The sequence below is a fragment of the Muntiacus reevesi genome, chromosome 2, assembly GCF_963930625.1.
Source record: "Muntiacus reevesi chromosome 2, mMunRee1.1, whole genome shotgun sequence".
NCBI lineage: Eukaryota > Metazoa > Chordata > Mammalia > Artiodactyla > Cervidae > Muntiacus > Muntiacus reevesi.
In genome coordinates this window covers 142,024,101-142,043,332 of record NC_089250.1, presented here as the reverse complement: position 1 = coordinate 142,043,332, position 19,232 = coordinate 142,024,101, and the positions used below count along the sequence as shown (strand labels likewise).

The 19,232-nt window shown below is 37.9% G+C and overlaps 1 protein-coding gene across 3 annotated transcripts in view; it reads right to left on the bottom strand.

Moving 5' to 3' along the window:
- The window catches only part of R3HCC1L (R3H domain and coiled-coil containing 1 like), a 67,850-nt gene that overhangs the window by 30,903 nt on the left and 17,715 nt on the right, over positions 1–19,232 (bottom strand). The gene's annotated exons all lie outside the window — the stretch shown is intronic.

The window sequence follows — 19,232 nt, the reverse complement described above, 5'->3', positions numbered from 1 at the left end:
TATGCCTATCATGGTTAATTTCAAGCTACCAATGTGTTACCAGTGAACACTGATTTTGTTTTCCTATCTTGCCATTCATTTCTTAAAGAAAGTGGGTTAGGTGTCCTTTTAGAATTTACCACATTCTGGAGTTTGCTGCTTGTACTCTTTAGCACTCCTGCTGCTAAGTCACTTCAGTCGTGTCCAACTCTGCGACCCCATAGACAACAGCCCACCAGGCTCTGCCGTCTCCGGGATTCTCCAGACAAGAACACTGGAGTGAGTCGCCATTTCCTTCTCCAATGCATGAAAGTGAAAAGTGAAACTGAAGTCACTCAGTTGTGTCCAACTCCTAGCGACCCCATATGGACTGCAGCCTACCAGGCTCCTCCATCCATAGGATTTTCCAGGCAAGAGTACTGGAGTGGGTTGCCATTACCCTCTCCACTCTTTAGCACTAGTAAGTTTTTATATATAATCTCTAAACTTCCTAAAAAATGGTGGTTGACCTACTGACTTGATAGAATTGGGGTTTAATCTTTTTTCAGCAAGTATATGGCATACACGGTGTTACAAACTTCCTACTGCATCACATCAGAGAGCAATAATGTCTGATTATCTCCTTTTCTGTAATGTTACACACTGATCATTATTTGTATGTCTCTGAGACAACTGTATGAAGCTTTTATTTTACAATATATTTATTGTCTCAAGATATCTTTACACCGCTCCCATTCTTTAAGGTATTTTGACTTCTACCATTACTGTTCAGAAATCTGTCATTAGTTTGTCACTGATTTGTAAGGATCTCTCTTTCCTCTCTGATGAGTCTCAAGATATTCTCTTACATGTTGTGTTTTCTTAGGTGTCTACTCAGTGCTTTGGTTTGTGTTTACAATTACTTTTCTACTGGGATAACATTATGCTTTTGAATTTATCAATTCTATTTATTCAGGGCAGTACCTATGGACCCATAGGTCCTTCTGTACCTTCTGTATCATTAGTTTTCTCTTCACATTCGTCTTTTTACATTACATCCTACCCAATCAGCTTTTTTTAATGACTAAAGTTTTATTGTGAAGTGCTATTTATCACCCACCCTGGCCCTGATCTCCATGGCCTTTATGTTTTTTAATAGTTTTGTTTTTCTTTTTCTATCTTTAATCATTTTTAATATTTCTATTTTATTAATATTAAGGGCTTCCCTAGTAGCTCAGTTGGTAAAGAATCCGCCCACAATGTGGGAGACCTGGGTTCGACCCCTGGGTTGGGACGATCCCCTGGCAAAGGGAACAGCTATGCATTCCAGTATTCTGGCCTGGAGAAGTCCACGGACTTTATAGTCCATGGCGTCACAAACAGTTGACACGACTGAGTGACTTTCACTTTCACTATAATTGTAGCATTTACTTTTAAATGAACTTTACAAGTAGTTTTAATTATTTACTAGTTCTTCTTTGTGAAATTCCTGAGGATTTAATTCTGTTGTCTCTTGTGTCTCTGACTTTTGTTTAAAGTATTGTTTTCTTTTGTCATTGTTGTTGTAATTTTGGATAGTGAGCTCAACATCAGTGGGGCTTTATCCATGGGAATTCCAAACAGCCAGACTATATGCATTTCTCTATTACAGAGTGGTTCTACATTAATTTTTAAGTTTGAAGTTTTCTTAATGATGCAGTAAATACAAATATAAAACACAAACCCAGATGAGAGTAAAACAGTAAGTACACAATCTTAGGAAACTTTTCCCCCTCACTCAGAACCCAGGTGAAAACAGGCAAGCATCCTTACTTTCTTTCTGTAACTCTGAGTAAATATTTTTTCCCTAGTCTACCCTTTGAGTGAGGGTTAACACTTTGAGATGCAAGGCTTTAGGAGGTGAGCTCAGTTCCAACTCATCTCTCCCAGGCCCAATAACTCCACTCTTATTTCTCACAGGGCTATTAAAATCTAAGCCTCTTAGTTACCAAGGATATCAACATTAGTAAAATGAAAAATAAACAAAAACTGTACACAAAATCTAAACAGGGAAGTTCTCTTAAAATTACAGCCCATTCATATAGTGTGTTCATATTCAAAACATAATACTAAGTGAAACAAGAAAATTACAATCCTTTTTTTTTTCTTTTTTTGCACAAAAGTGTGTGTGTGTACACATTAGTACAACCAAGTATAGGTTGTGGTTCCCAGCCCCACGCTTGACTAGCCCTTATATCAGACAAATTACTTAGCTTCATTGTGGCAAAAGTTACTACTTTTAAGCCTTGGTTTACTCAAAGTATAAAATGAAGAAAACAAAAGACTTATTTGCAGACACACTGAACAAATTAATTACATGATGCATATATGGAAATTTGCCAGTCATGTTGAAAGTCTCAATAAAAATTAGCTATTATTTAAATAGGCAGTCGAGTTCTTTAAGTTACAAGTTTACACAGGAATCAAAAGTGCCTTGATCACTTATAAAATCCATTTCTATTTGACACTAACATCTATTGCAACTATGTATTCTGGCTTTGCCCCATCAATCACTCACTAATAGCCTAATGTTGCAAGCATCCAATAAGACAAAGTAAACACAATGCAATTCAATTGTAAAGTGAAAATACAAACACTGAAAACAATGCAGGATTTCATGAAGTCTATAAAATAATATTGAAGGAGTACTCATCTCAGAGCAAAACCCTTGGGGAATGAAGATGCAGCAAAATCAAACCAGTGAACAACTGAAGAAGAGAAAAATCTAACAAGGATGATGAAAGGACAGAAATCAAGAAAAGAAATGTCAAGGGCTTAAGAAAAATCTCTTGAGAAATTGCTAACACTCTCAACAGTTTTGGTAAAACTGAAACTCGTCTAATTTACAGGATTGTTGCTGTTGTTGAGTCGCTAAGTCATATATAACTCTTTGAGACCCCAGGGACTGCAGCCTACCAGTCTCCTCTGTCCATGGGATTTCCCAGACAAAAATACTAGAGTGCACTGCCATTTCCTTCTCCCAGGGGATCTTCCTGACACAGGGATCGAACTGCATCTCCTGCACTGCAGGTGGATTCTTTACCACTGAGATACTGGGGAAGCCCAAATCTATTTGATAAATACCAAGAATATCAAAGTAAAAGGATGCTATCAGACTATCACACAATTTCAGTGAAAAAAATTATAACAAAGTACTAAAACTTATTCTTTGTTAATTCTAAGAATAGCACAGCTGCAATTATAACTTAAATTTTATTAAATACATGGTAAAATGTTTTCATGTCAGAAAATTGCCCCTAGCAATTATTTTCATTAATAATTATGAAACTTAGTCACCATTTTCAACAGGTCCGCTTTAAGATATATTTTCAAAGTACCAATTTTCTCATTTAACAAAGTTATCTCAAAAATATACATTCCTAATAAGGGGAGAAAGGCTATTATCTAAACTGTTAACAGTGGTTACATCTGGGAGAGCAGAACATGAGGAGAAAAGAATTAAGAATTTCTCTTTATACATTTAGCGCAGAATTGGTTGAATTTGTTAAAATAAATGTAGTTTTCTTTGTAACTAAAAACAAAATTACTAAAACTTAAAGATATGCTATTGCTTTAGTATACAGGCCATTACCACAAACTGGTGTAGGAGAAAGTGAAGGCAATGGAAATTGACAAACAGATTTTTACTGGACAAAATAAGTAGGAAAATGATGAATGGAGAAAAGGGCAACCTCTTTAATATATGTCATAGGATAATAAAACAGCACAGAAATTATTTGATGTTGGGAAGATAACTTCACAAATGTCGCAGAATGCTGAGAAACCTCTACTTTTTGGTCTAAGAACCACCTAGGGCTACATTGTTCAATACACTAGCCAATAGCCAAATGTAGTCGAAATTAAGATGTGCTGGCTTATAAAATGTCTCTGGATTTCAAAGACTTAGTATAAAAAATAAAAGTAAAATGTCTCGTTAATATTCTTATATTAATGATACTATTTTGTATATAACTGGTTAAATAAAAGACATTAAAGTGATTCTGCTTATTTTTGTATTTTATTGTGACTACTAGAGAATTTAAAATTGCACTTGTGGCTCACTTTTATGGTCTGTATTTTATTTCTAATGGGACTTTAAAGCCAGAAGAACAAACACGGTCTTGCTTTTTTCCTCTGTGTCTTGTCTATTTCAGATTTTTTCCACTTTCAGCAAGGAAATATAACAAACCAAGGAATCAACTAACCCATGAATCTACAGATAAGTTTATCTCTGCACAATTTAATTTCCCAAATTTCATCATGATCAAAAAATAAAGCATCAAAAGAAGTAAATTCTACTTATGATTCATAAATCAAAAGTAAGACTGAATGGATGACACTCCTATGTGGTGAAATTTACCCCCAACAAATTTGGGAGCATTTTTTCATATATGTCTAAAACTATGAAGGGCCTAGATTCAGAATAATTTCTTTGCATATTAATAAAACAACTGCCTTTGTTTTACTGGACTATCAAGAGCATTCTTATTCTCACTGGTCTACTTAGAAGCAGACAAAACTAAGAAATGCCAATATCCTTCAGCTCAGTAGCATACATGTGCCTCTGTAAAGAAATAAAAGAATCCTAAGAGTAGATTTAGAAAGTTTTTAAGTAAATGTAATATACAAAATATATTAAGTGACACAGTAAACAAACAGATTTCTGAGTACTAAAATATAATTACATACTTTTAACTCCTAGCCATCCCCTCTGAAAGATTCACTATCTTTCTGGCTCTAATTTAATAGTTTGGTGAATGGTATCGCTCTCAATCTAGTAGTTCAGGTCAGAAACCTGGAAGTTGTTATCTCTGATATTTCAATTACCTACTTCTATACTGTTTATTCTACTTCTATAGTGTTTCCTGTGATTTGCTAAAATACAAGTCAGATTTGGTTATTTCCTTGTTCAACACCCTTTGGCGGCTCTTTATCAAGCATATGCTTTCAAGAACCTTGCAGAGCAGATATGGCCCTACGGGATCTGGCTCCACCGCCACCCTAAAACTGTCCAGCTGCCCAGGGTCATCTCCAGCCACTTCTAACTTCAGACTTACAGTCCATCAATTGATTCCAACTCCTGGTAGTACCAGAAACATGCCCAGCTGCATTCTCACACCTCTGTGATTTAAGATGCATTATTTTCTCAGTCAGATGACATTGGATAGTCTCCTACATGTCCTTCACATCTCACCTAAAAGGTTAACTCCTTTATAATTACATCACTAACTCCTTGATATGCTACATATCATAAGTTCTCACTATGATACAAACACTCTCATTTAAACAGTTACCACATCGCTTTAGAGTTACGTATCTGCGTGTCTGGCTCTCCTCTAGACAGTAATTAAGTTCCTTCAGTGTAGGTTAGTGTCTTTTTGTTCATAGCACTGTATCTGGCACCAAATGAATACTACCTGTTATATCATGGCAAGTGAAACTTCTCAATACGTGATGTTCTCTCAACCCCTAGGTGAGACTTAGGGCCCCAATCACTTCACAAGCATTTACTCAACATGTAGTTATGTGCTAAGTCCCATCTTAAACACTGGGAACACAGCAATAAACAAAACGAAGTCTGGCCTCAAGGAGCTTATACTGTAATGGTAGAGACAAAAAATAAACATTTAAATATATAATATTTGACAGTGGTAAATGTGATGGAAGAGGGACAGGAATAGAGTGATGGGGGTGTGGCTATTTTAGAAGGCAAGACCATATAGTAAAGTGGGGAAGAACACTTTGAGGATTTAATACCTTAGCTGATACTTGAGTTGAGTTACAGAGTTGCAAAAATTACCTAGAAAAGAGAATTCCAGAAAAAAAGAAAAGCAAGTGCAAAAGCTATGAGGCAGGCCAAACTTGAAAAACAGGAATAACAGGAAACAAGTATGGTAACAGCAGAGTAAAAGGAGGCACAGCAGTCAGTAAGACATCTAAGGGCCAGAACAGAGAGAGACCTGCAGGCCAAGACAAGGTGTTTAGATTTTATTTGGACAGTGTTGGGAAATCACAGGAAGGTGTCAGCAAGAGAATGACATGATCTGACTTACCTTTGCTAAAGATTATTCTAGCAAAACTGTGAGGAACTGACAACAAGAGATAGGAATTGAGGAAGAAAACCTCTACGTCTAAGAACAGACATGCAGCATATCTAGGTTACTAACAGAGGAGGTCACAAGAAAAGGTTATTAATGATACATTCTCAAGGCAAAGCCAACAAAAACCTGATGATATGGTTGTATGGGATGTGATCAGGGAAGAGAGGAGCCACTTAAGAGTTTTGGTCTGATCAACCTGGATGATGACAGTTAAATTTACTAAAATAGGAAAGAAGTAAGAAAAGAGGAATCAAGAGCTGTGATTTGGATACTTGAACTGTGAATGCCTGCTGGACACGGTATAGCTATTAAGGAAGCAACTGGAAATATAAGTCTGAAGCTCAGAGGAAGCACAAGAATTGAAGATAAAAATTTGGAAATCATCACCATAAAGATTCAAGCAAAGAACAGGAATAAGACTACTCAGGGAGTGACAAGAGATAGTAGGCCAGGGGAATTGAACCATGGGAACCTACAACTTTAGGGGTCAGGAAGAAGAGATGCAGCCAAGCATAGGACGTGGAGGAAAAATACAGAGTATGCAATTCTTTAAAAGGCAAGAGGAATCATTTGCATTAAATGTTGAAAAGTCAAGTAGTAAGAACTGAGAATTTTCCACTGGATTTGGCAGGATAGAGGTTGCTGGTGACATTGGAATAGTTTCAGTGGAGGTGGAGAGATAAATACCTAACTTGAATGAGGTGAGGAAGAATGACCCAATAGGAAAGGAGAAACAAATGATACAAATAGGGAATAGGGAGTTTAATGTAATAAAGGCATATTTATAATAGTTTTTAAATCCTCTAACAAAAAAGTTAGCAATCATAAGATTAGAAATTCTATCAATATCTGCTTTGTTATATTATTAAAAACATAAGGGGAGTATTAAGCAGAACATGATATTCTGAATTGCTCAAATATTTACCTCAGGATAGATACGGTATCTTGAGCCTCACTATTTCATATATAAATTAAACTTACATAATCAAAATCTTTTTTTAGTTATTTTTGCCTTAGAAAGGTTTAGGATTCATTAAAGCGTATGCCAGTTCTTCAGTCATTTCAATTTAATCTAAATAAATGAATTCTACTTCTTTAGCAATGGCCAGTATATACATACATACATTTTCGGAGTTATTTCATAATCTTGTGAATGTAGCAGTAAATAATCATTTACAAACCTTTAATGAAGTGTTGCTTTTGCAGTTGTTTTAGTCGCTAAGTCACATCCGACTCTTCTGTGACCCCATGGACTGTATGTAGCCTGCCAGGCCTCGCTGTCCATGGGGATTTTCCAGGCAAGAAAACTGGAGTGGGTTGCCATTTTCTACTTTAGGGGATCTTCCCAACCCGGCATCAAACCTGTATCTCCTGCATTGGCAGGCAGATTCCTTATCACTGCATCACTAGGGAAGCCCCATGAAGTGTAAAGCTAACCAAAAAAGTAATTTTTTCCCTTAACACAAAAGCACTATACAATAAATCTAAAAAGTGTTTTCTAAAAATCTGTGTTCTCACCTTACAGAAATAAGCACTCTAAATATCACTTGAATGACTGAAAAACCATTCCAAAACAGCATATTCAATGTCAGAAATTTTCACAGCAGGTATAGAAAACATACTCTGTTTCAACTGATCTGGAATTTTGCTTGTGGAGCAAAAGAAAAAGTAAAACATGAGTAAAAAAATTAGATTATATCACCTGGCCAAAAGTCTTTAGTAAAATAATAAAATAAGGGATACACCTAATCTTTCCTCACTTTCAAGTTCCTACACTTCCAGTGTCAAGTACATTTTTACAAACAAGAAACCAAGAAATGTCCTCCCTCTGCTAACAAGCTTCATTTAAAAAAAAAAAACAAAAAACCTTGATCCAAACACAACAAAGAGGCACTTGCTCATAATATAATAACATGAAAATTTTTACTTGGACAGCAAAGAAATGGTTTCATACTTTAAAAACTATGAAGTTTGTTAATGAACCACAACTGATTCTACTGTAATTTTCTTAATGCACCCTTCCATAAACGCACTTGCACTAGTTAATACAGTGACATATTTCACACCTGAAAACAAATTTCTGCATTCACTTGGAGGTTTATTCTTACTTCTATTCAAATCAGGTTTACAAAATGTATGCTGGGATTTAAATTAACATAATAAAGACAATAATTTGTGACAGTGAATCAAGGCCTGCTCTTTAACATACCTGAACTGAAGAGGAAAAAAAGGTTTTAAACCAGGTAGACACTCATTTAGAGGCCCTTACTCGGAAGGTAAACAGATTCATTAACAGGAAGCAAATGAGGAGTCAAACAGCTCTATTCTAATGGCTGAACTGGCCACTTGTTGAGTGATACATCTTTTCATTGTGAAAGAATGTGGACTCTTTATTGGATTTTTATTGTTCCAAAAAAAGTAATTTTTTTCAGGATTTTTATTGTTCTTGTCTCTTCCCCACCTGTCACCTCTTGCCACTCCAAGCATTTTTATTTCTTTGAGTCTAATGGATACTGTAAATTTCAGCATGCTCAAATTATATATGGAATAAAAATAAAAAGACTTGTAAGTAAGGATGTGAGATGCTTCTTATTTGAGCAAAGTTTATGAACTTTAATATATGAATTTTATGATACCTATTTTGGCCACTTATCAGATCTTATGTAGCTTATTTACTTGATGATGTTCAAAATAGTGACATCCTCATCAAAAGCCTCCCAACAACGCTACAATGTGAAATCGTTACCAATCAAATTCTACAGATGAGAAAATGAGGCACAGGATGTTAAACAATATGTCAAAGGCCAAGGATCTAGAAAGTGCCAGATTCTAATCTAGGTAACATAGCTCCAGTGTTTGTGCTCTTAACTGCCTTATGGTAAAATGAACATACCAGTGTTAAATGCCCTCCACTTTAATATCTTACAATCCTCTGGGGAAGAAAAATATTAGGAATAACTACATCCATTAGTTGATGTCTTAGAAATTGCAGGCCTTAACCATCCTCCTTTCTTTTCAAAAGCTGCTCCAAAAGACATAATGGAGCCCTGGAAGTGAAAAGCCAGAGGAACACCAGTGGGTCAACAAACCTGACCAGGAAGCTTTCAGAAGTCTAACTGGTCTAACCGTGTCTAGGATGCCCCTATGCTTGTCCTATAGTGAATCCAAACCCAAGAGAGTCCATTGCCATTTGAAGACCTACTTGCCAAGGATGGTTTCAGACTGTTCCTTCTGAGACGCAGCCCTAAAGGATATCTGAACGCCTGCTGCATGTTATACATTTCAATGAATATTTTTTAGAAAAGTTAGGTATTTTCAACTCCTGCTGCCATTTCAAACTGTTAGTTTGTCTGATTCCAATTATACCTTGAGTTCCTTGAAAGTAAGAAACATCATTTTTAAATCCTCAATGCACAACACCATAACTGGCACATGGATGGCATTCAGTAAATGTTTGGTAAAAAATCAGAATTAAAAACCAATGTTCCTAACATGAAGTACTATGAATTCAGATATCTCTGCTTAACTTGAGACTATGAACAGATGAAAAGCATGTGTATTCTTGGTCAAAATTAAGAATTCTTTACCAATGTGTTTTTTAATTAAATTCATTCGCTATTTTCCTACTAACATAGACTCTTCTTAACTTGTATATATGACACGTGATATAAATATATTTACAGAAAGAGGCGTTATGTGCAAACTAATGGTGAGAGCAAAATCAAACTACAGCCAGATTAAAGGCCTGTCCCCTGTACCTGGCTCATTCTTAAAAACCACAATGTCCTTCCACCATTAAAGAAATGATGCTCTATGTTTTTAAGTATTATCTATTTTTACAGGTATATATATACACAAACACACACACACACATCCCAATCACAAGAAATACTGAAAAACATTAAGACTATGAGTATTTCTGAGATTATAAAAATCTTATTATATGTTGGATTTTAAAAACCACTGAGCAGTATCTGTCCTGCACTAAAGAGGGCAATGAGTGGAAAGCACTGTGCTAAGTGCTCATATACTAGCTATCTCATTTAACACCCCGAGGTATAGTTATTATCACCATTTCACAGATAAGGTCTAGGTCACACAGCTAGCTGCTAGGTAGAGGAGCCGTAACTGAAACCAAGTTTTGACTGCTTACAGCTGTCTCTCATTGTACATCCTCAACAAAACAACTCTGAATTTTCTGAATCATAGATGCCTAACTTTAATATTGTGCTAACATGCCATGTTTATTGTTAACTTCATCACTTCAAGAAGTAAAATTACCAACATGACTCCATACATATCTGCCCACCTAACCCCTGAAAACTCAAATCATAGCGTGGGCTGTTTACCACTAACTTTCCCTTTTCTGGAAATCAGACTTCGCCCCCCCAACACCAGGAAAACCCTCTGTTGGCACCCACCACTCTGTTCTGTATAAAACTTGCTACAACTATTAGGGGTGGTGGTTACTACCTTAGGTAACTCTGGAGTCTTAAAAGACTTGAATTCTCTAACACAAAAGTTCCAAAATATCCACCACACTAAATGCTGAGTAAAAACATCTGGGAAAAACAAGGAAATTATGTGATTAAATATAGCAAGTTTCTCTCTACAAGGACCAGCTCTTTGAGAAGATCAACTGTATGCTATTTTTGTTTCAAAAGAAACAAAAGAAAGCCAGTTTGCAGATTTTATTTGTTTATATACCAACAGGCTAAACATCAAAATTGAAGGTATCAAACTTTGCTCCCTGAGATCTGCTGCTATACCACATTCATCTTCATATTTCCAGAGTTAAATACAATGCCTGACCCATGGAAAACACTGAAATATTGAACTAAATTTTACTTTCAAAGACTAAAAAGTAGGAAATTGTAAGAAATAGAAACTTGAAGTGGTCCATTTTCAAGGCAAAGTAAGTAGCTCTGACTGGAAAAACTACTAGCAGTTGAACTTGCAAACATGACAAAGTTGAGGCCTGAACTCTTCAAATAAAGTTGGGGTTGGGGGACAGAGGTCAGACTGGATCCTAAAGAGATAGGACTCCACCCATTACCTGTGCCCCAGCTCTAACCATGCCTACGGACTAGTGGACGTGACATAGTTCATGAACCTGAAGGTTGGGAGATGTTGGGGGAAGGGATAAACTAACAAGAAAGTCTTTGTTGAAAAATGCGGATATAAGTTGGGAAGGGAGAAAGAAGGATAGCCTAATAAGGAAATAACGAAAACTTAGGTGCCATCCAGAAAGATTGTACATCTCACAATACTGGGCCAATGAGGAACAGGGAGAAGGGGCCTGCATGTTAGGGAACAAACTGCTTGTGACTGCACTGGGTTTGCCTGCCCATCAGACACCAGATCTTGCAAGACTGTCATTAAAAGCCTCGCTTTCCTTGTGCTTTGTCTCTGTGCATCCCTTGGTTGTGGGCTGGTGAGCGTGATTCTCACAGAAATGGAACCCTAGAGTTCTATTCCAAACCTCTCAAGATTATATTAGTGCCATGAAATGTTCTCTAACTTCTCATATGTCTTCAGATTCTCCCTGGATAAACTACAAATATGAAAAGAAAACCACCTTCTCTACTCTTTAAAGCTCGCAGAGCGATTACCAGTGTTCAGGACATGCACAGTAGGTAGGCAGGATTTCCATCAGATTTCTCAAAAAGTAACAGAAAGGCACCTTATATATACTTCTCTGCCCCATGAAAAAACATACTAGTTACTCTTCCTACTGGGAAGATTTATTTTTCATCATCTTTGGCACAAATTCTAGAATGCTATCTGCCAGGTCCCATGCCCCAGTAAATATGCATCCACAAGCAATTATGGAGATAGATAGCTTATGGGGAGGGGGCACTCTCTGGTCAGGTCCCAATGCTGGCCTGTGGTTAGGGGGAAGGGTAAGTGGGGGGAAGGTGTGGCCCTGTGATAAATCACTGCCCACTCTGCTTAGGGGTATTTATCACAGCCCGCTGTCAGGTAAATCACTGGAAAAACACCTCTTCAGTAATTAATGTGAAGTGACGGATGGACAGCCCCTGGGCCCATTAATCAGGAACATCAGCAGCCTACTGAGATTATGAATGTCAGGATGCATAAACTGCCGGTGGATCAATAGGCCCAGGAATTCATCCAAGGCTCTCATTTCCGAGGCATCTCCGGTACATTAGGCTCCCTCGACCCTTCCCCCAATCTAAAATGAAGAGCTAAGGCTTCAGAACAAAGAAGAGGAGCAGAGGTCTGAAGTGACCACTGCAAGAAAACAGTCAGGAAACCTGGCCACAGCTAGGGAAGCACCAGGACAGGGTGAGCACAGAGCCATACTGAACAAGAGGCTCTCAGAAGGCTTGGTGCCCTGGAAAAGCAGGAGAACCAGGAAGACAACAGGTAACATTCAATACTCAGAGCCTGATTATCCACTTTAGGGGCAGTCCACCTGCTTGCTTCTTATCTTTGACCAATTTTCCTGCCCACATTTACTTTCCTTCCATGTTGGCACCACTATACGGAGTAGAGAGAAATAAGCAATTTCTGCTCTATAACAACCTAGGTAAAAAATGCCAATTTTAGAGAAAAAAGAATCTAGATAAAATAAAATCACTGAATTATCCTTGAAATTAATTTAGCCTCATCCCTCATTGCCATGACAAACGGGGAATTGCCAGAAGTTTCCACAGTGTTTACAATTGAGAAAAAAGTGGTCTTCCTGATCCATTGGCATTTACAAAGCCTTCTGCCAATATACAATATGAGTTAAAGATAAGCTGTGTGGTCAGATTCTGGAGTAATTAAATCAGCCCTTAATTCTATTTCTTCTCCAAGTCAAACAAAAAATTCTCATCAAAAGAGTCTGCTCACCTTGTAAAACAGTACTGGACCTGAAAGAGAATTACTGTTTGCTCATCACCCGAGGTTTAGTCGAATTATGTACAGGAGATTCGGCTGGGCTTCAGCTCGTATTGAACACACTCTAGGCTGGCAGTGACGGGAATGAGACGGCTGCGCTGCCGCCACATCCCGCCAAACCCCAGCGCTGTGCTTTGTGGTCAGGCTAAGGCCAGGGCTGCAATCGCTGGTTAGAAAGTGTCTCAGAGTTACAGCTGCCTGTTCCGCTAAATCTCATTTCATCCTACTGATGGATGGATGGACAGATGGCTGCTTGGTGAAAGCAGCATTATCAGGCAGCTTCTATGGAGCCTCTGAATGATGGATAGCCCTCCTTCTACTTTCTCCAAACCACCATCGATCCAAGCCATATTTTAGCGGTCAGAAGCCCAGTAATATTAAGACACACAATCAGGTTAAGTTACTTGCAGTGTAAACCTCTAGAACAGAAATTCTAACACCTTTGCTTTGCTGTCAGGAACCAGGCTGAAAATGTTACAGTCCATTCTTTCTAGCTGCTAACCCAATGAATTCCAACAGCGCAAAGCCCAAAGGGAACAGCTGGGCTCTGTTCCTAGGAGCACTTGAAAAGCTAGCTTGCCTGGCAAATTTTTTACTAGCCAGTTCTGTGAAATGAACTCTGCAGTTATAGTGAGCAAATCTGTGGATATGTGTATCCAGTGGAATGTGAAGCTATTAGAAGCATGTAAACTATATAGAGTTTGTCAGTGATACCCTCACTAGACTTAAGTGTGAGCACCTTAGATATGCCAAGAAGATATGACCACCAACATCAAGGAAGGTGATTAAAACCAGGATAGACTGAAACTCTGTATTTGCATATAATCCTAAAATGCTGTTTCTATATGGTTTTCCTGGCTGGCTTCTACTCTCTTGTATACATATCAAATCATAAGTACTAATCCTTGCCTGTTTTCACAAGCACACTTCTGCATCCACTTGTCTGTCACCTTCTAGACACTCATCTCTGCTTGTTTATTTGGACTACGTGCCCCCTTTGTTACTTCCACGTTATCTTGTGCTCTCAGACTCATACAACTGGACTTTATCAAAATTATTTCCACTTGTGTGATTAAAGAAATGGACTCTGAATCTAGCTTTATAATACAGATTCCTAGACCCCACGTGCCCTCTCTTCTTTTTTTTTTTTTTTTTAAATTTTATTTTATTAGTTGGAGGCCAATTACTTCACAACATTTCAGTGGGTTTTGTCATACATTGACATGAATCAGCCATTGAGTTACACGTATTCCCCATCCCGATCCCCCCTCCCACCTCCCTCTCCACCCGACTCCTCTGGGTCCTCCCAGTGCACCAGGCCCGAGCACTCGTCTCATGCATCCCACCTGGGCTAGTGATCTCATTCACCATAGATAATATACATGCTGTTCTTTTGAAACATCCCACCCTCACCTTCTCCCACGGAGTTCAAAAGTCTGTTCTGTACTTCTGTGTTTCTTTTTCTGTTTTGCATATAGGGTTATCGTTACCATCTTTCTAAATTCCGTATATATGTGTTAGTATGCTATAATGTTCTTTATCTTTCTGGCTTACTTCACTCTGTATAATGGGCTCCAGTTTCGTCCATCTCATTAGAACTGATTCAAATGAATTCTTTTTAACGGCTGAGTAATATTCCATGGTGTATATGTACCACAGCTTCCTTATCCATTCATCTGCGGATGGGCATCTAGGCTGCTTCCATGTCCTGGCTATTATAAACAGTGCTGCGATGAACATTGGGGTCGTGCCCTCTCTTCTAAGCGCACATGTTCCCAGATGACTTCCCTAAATGCTTTACTATCAACTATACCCCAAATCAGCTTGGCCTGGCTCCTGGTCCTACCTCTTCTGACTGACTCGCTGCTACTGTGAGCCAATGCTCAGAGAATTTGTTTGTATTTGTTTCAGGAGTTAGAAAAATATCTCAGTGGAAAGGCAACTGTCATTCCTCTTGCCATAATTGTAGTTTACTTTAAAATTTTAATATTTATGCCTTAACAACACCTACAATTCTATTTCGAGCAAAAAACAGGAAAAATTCTGTGCTATTTTTGTAATAATTAATGTCTTATCACGAATAGCACTGCCCTTCACATAAACAAGGGACTTCTCTGGTGGCTCAGATGGTGTCTACCTACAACGCGGAAGACCAGGGTTCGATCCCTGGGTCAGGAAGGTCCCCTGGACAAGAAAATGGCACCCCACTCCAGTACTCTTGCCTTGAAAATCCCATGGGTGGAAGAGCCTGGTAGGCTACAGTCCATGGGGTCGCAAAGAGTCAGACAAGACTGAGCAACTTCACTTTCACTTTCTTTCACATAAACATTGAAGAATTTTTACATAATTTTAGAATTACATTATTGAAAGAGATTATACAGGTCAGAATTCAACATCCTAATTTTTCAAATAAAGAAACTGAGGATCTGAGGTTGTAATGTGCCTAGTTAGATAGATACTAAGCAGTAAAGCAAGGCTGAAACCTAGATTTCAATTATAAGTATTGTGCTTATTATACTTCTCAGACATTCCACGTTCATTCTTGGGATTTCAGAAGGAATGAGAGAAATGAGGACTGAGTGTCATTTGTATGTGTGCCTGTATGTTTGGGGAGGAAGGAAGCCACAAGTAATTTAACTTTAGCCACTAATACTATTGTGCTTCCCATCAAAGTTGCCAATGGGTCATCTTAGAGACGCTATCTTAGATGCTATCTTAGAGAGCAAAATTTGATGAATCCCTGACAACGAGAAACCTCTATCCTTCTCTTCTCCCTTCTTTAGAAGTTTGAAAAGAAAAGAGCAGAAAGATGTCTAGTGCAAGCAGAATCAGAAAAGTCAGAGGCTCCATAACTTAAATTAAATGGACAGAGGAGCAATGTGTCCCCTTCATTTCCAAGGACACCACATTCTGGTCAAATACAGAGCACTAGCTGACTGATCGGACTCCACCCTCTGGTGGTCAAAATGTGTCACTGTCGCATTTCCTGATTGTCAAGTTACCTCTGTACAAATCTTACAGCCTTACAGATAGCTGAAAAAGACCTTGGAAAATCATGTCGTACAAACTCATTTTTAAAATAAGCAAACTGAGGAATTTACTTAAGACTTGGGACTATTTGAGTGGTAACTAAGACAAGAACCCCAGATCTCCCATCAACTAAACAATTAGTTAAGCTAACCATCATACCTGCCTTTAACCCATTTTCTACCCAGTATATATATGCACGATATACTAGCTGAGTAAAGCTTAATCAGGAAGTTAATTGTGCTGCAAAAATAATCACATAATATACATCAAAACCAAATAATATTATTCACACTAATGCCTATCTCCATTAGTGTAAATGATCAGGATGAATTTCTATCCCATTCCCACAAAAACATCCTCATACATTAGATGAGAATTCTGCTACAACTATTCTTACGACCAGACAAAACATTTCTCCTAGGAATTAAAAATAAGGTACCTCCTAAGAAAAAATTATCAGTACTAGGTGAATAATAAGGAATAACAGTGCTTTAAACTCTTTCTTTTTTATTTCTATATATTCCCTAAGTTCAAAGAAAAGCTGTTTTATTTGCATTAACCAAATACATTTTAGAATAATCAATTTTTTTACAAGGCAATCTCAAGTCAATACAAAGATCCTTTCCTTTTGCTAAAAAGTCTTTTTATAGTGCTTCTATTTGGTTAAGAAAGATCTATTAAGAAACAGATTAAGCCAGGGAACAATGACATATTTTTCAAAATCTGCTGCAATGAACCATGTCTAATTATGTTTTCTGTTCCATTAAGGTTTAGGCCCCACAAGCAAAACTGAAGTAGTGGTAGAGTACTACCAAGAGCAGTAGCAGAGGAAGAGAAAGAAAAAAATAAACAGCTAACCATTTGATGAGTGCTCATGATGTGACAGGGACTGTGCTCAATATTTTATGTATCTTATTTTCTAATTTGATTCCAGCTACAGTACTATGAGATAGGTATTATGACCTCAGTTTTACCGATGAGAAATCTGAAGCAACTCAAGGTCACATAGCTGCTAAGTGCTGGTTAGGATTTCAATATCCCTGCACTTAACTACTACACTAGACTGCCTGATGATACTCAGCAAGATGGTCTCTCACAATCATCTATTAATTTCATAAATATTAGCAATTTGCTTAGAATCTGTATAAATGCAAAGCAACCAAAAGATAGTTCAAAGACTGCTGCAGTAAAACAAGAAAATCAACTAGGGTGAGAATGAAAGATTAATGCTTTCATGGCATGACTATTTCCAATAACCTTCCAGACTTAAAAGTGCTGACAATAATAATCTACTACTATCTCTGAAACTTCCTCATTCACCTTGCCTCACCCTCAAAGCCATATGGTGAAGAACCTAACCAGGTGTCAGGAGAGGAACTCCCTCTCTTCTATTCCCCATAAGAATAATCTCTATACTTCTTCCTATCTACTCCCACGACCATTTGAAAACATTATCCTTCTCCACCTTTCTCCAGAGGCACATGGGAACATGGGAACAATGAACAGTGAAACTGATGGCACAGTTCCTAGACTAGAGGAACCTTCAAAGCAGAATGCAGAGTGCACTTTCAAATCTGAATCTAAAGAGAGAAGAAACTTGTACAATAAATACCTACTGCAAAGGGCATTTTCAGATGTAATCTTAAACAGAATATAACAGTCAGTATTTTAATATTAGTCTGCTCCAGACATTTATAGCTTTTGCCTTTGTGCATGCAGCTGAACAAAGATTATAGTCTGCATAACTGAAGAAATATTTCATAAAAAAATCTGAGTATCCAGACAATGAAAGACACAGGAGAGATGATTCCAGCAGGGGTCCTGAGGGCCCCAAAATATGTAAACAAACCATGGCATGAAAAGGTTTTTCTCACAACACAACACAATTCACGCGCCCAACTTATTTTATACTTCACTGGCTACAGCCGCCATGCATCAGCACCAACTGATTTCACGCTTTAGAGGCTGGGAAACAGTCTGCAGCTTAGTCCCTTTCACACTCCACTGACGTGGTAACTCCATCGTTCACCAACTTAGCTGTTCCGAGTCTAATATTTGCACCTACAACTGACCACCTCAAAAGGCAGTCAGATCAAAGCTTTAATATAACTGAACAATAGCAATATGGATCAGAAAGGTAGAGCAAGCAGTCTGCTTCCTACTCTGTATACCTATCTGGTGGGAGAGAGGAGAGCAGAAAACACCTCCCTAAAATTTCTTCCCCTCACTACACACCTGGAGGTTGGTCTGGGTTTCTACACTTCATTGAAATTAGTTCCTTTTCTGGGTCTATCCTGGGTTGCACTGATATCCTATAGCGCAATTGAGAATAAAAGAGTTGGAACGAATAAGGCTTTCAGGGCTGTGCCTTAAATCTGACATGCAATAAGCTTGATTGTTTTAACCATTTGAAAGTCACTCAGTCATGTCTGACTCTTTGTGACCCCATGGACTGCAGCCCTCCAGGCTCCTCTATCCATGGAGTTCTCCAGGTAAGAATACTGGAGTGGGTTGCCATTTCCTTCTTCAAGAGATCCTCCTGACTCAGGGATCGAACCCAGGTGTGTTGCATTGCAGGCTGATTCTTTACCATCTGAGCCACCACAGAAGCCTAGGATTCACAAACTAAAGCTAATAAGTCACTGAGTAAGTTTTGAAAGCAGAGGCTAATAGGCTTAATCTGTGTCTTATACGTATTGTCTCATTTGACCCCAAGTACATACCAAGAGGTAGTTGTTATTATCTCAATTTTATAGATGAGAAATCTGAAACTAAAGTTACTTAAGATCACACAACTTCCAAGTGTTGGTTAGGATTCTGAAGTCCCTACACTTAACTACTACAGTAGACTGGAATACATGCCTTCTAAAAAAATGGGGTCAACAAAGCATAGTATAGTTTTAAAAAGGCAAAAATACCAAAGTGCAATAATAACCAAAGAGAATAATTATAAAGGTATGTTAGAGATATAGTTACAAGTCATCTCCTTCCTCCTTGTAGCTGTACTAGCAAGTGTGAAGACCAAATGTGGCTGATCAGAAACTGAGACACCAAAAGAAGCAAGCTTCACTTTAAAGCAGGCAAAGAAAAAAACAGATAATTAATAAATAAAACACTCTCTTAGATGCAGACTGAAAGTTTACTAATTAGAGTTTCAAGAACAGCAAACAATTACCTTGGAATACAGAAACATCT